We start from the raw sequence: 505 nt of genomic DNA, 5'->3' as shown, positions 1-505 counted from the left end.
GCCAAGGCCCGGCGGGCTATGCAGGTGCATGCCCCCCCCTCAGCCCGAGGAGAGGCGCCACCAGCGCTTCCCGGCTTTGTCCTTGGACCCTGGCACCGGCTCGCTCCAGCCGCGGGGGAAGGCGCTTCATCGCCAAAGTGTGCCTCCGGCGCCCCCAGCCCTCTCCTCGGGCCGCCGCCGGAGGGGGGTGCGGGGGCGCCCCGAAGCCGCCCAGGCCGCGCTCGCTCGGTGCTGCGCTCCCCTCTCCCGGCCCCGGCAGCTCCGGGCCGGCGGCAGCTGATTGCAGGCGTCAGCTCGCGGGGCTGCGAGAGTTAAGAGGAGGTGTTGGCGCCGCCGGGCCCTCCCCAGACACACACCCCCTTTCTCCTCGCCTCTTCTCGGAAGGGTTAAAAGCCAAAAACTGGGTTCAGTTCTCCTGTCGGCCGTCGGCTGGCGCGAGGAGCAGTAATCCGTCCAGCCCCCTGAGGGGCAGCGGCGTGGAGGCTGCGCCAGGACCGGGTCCGCC

General features: G+C 72.7%; 1 protein-coding gene across 1 annotated transcript in view; it reads left to right on the top strand.

Annotated features, from left to right (window-relative positions):
* Positions 1–505, top strand: part of SND1 (staphylococcal nuclease and tudor domain containing 1) — a 510,267-nt gene that overhangs the window by 427,635 nt on the left and 82,127 nt on the right. The gene's annotated exons all lie outside the window — the stretch shown is intronic.

Source organism: Tupaia chinensis, unplaced genomic scaffold (genome assembly GCF_000334495.1).
Source record: "Tupaia chinensis unplaced genomic scaffold, TupChi_1.0 Scaffold000192_1, whole genome shotgun sequence".
NCBI classification, from domain to species: Eukaryota; Metazoa; Chordata; class Mammalia; order Scandentia; family Tupaiidae; genus Tupaia; species Tupaia belangeri.
Note: the sequence above shows the minus strand (reverse complement) of the source record. Positions and strands in the feature narration are given on the sequence as shown.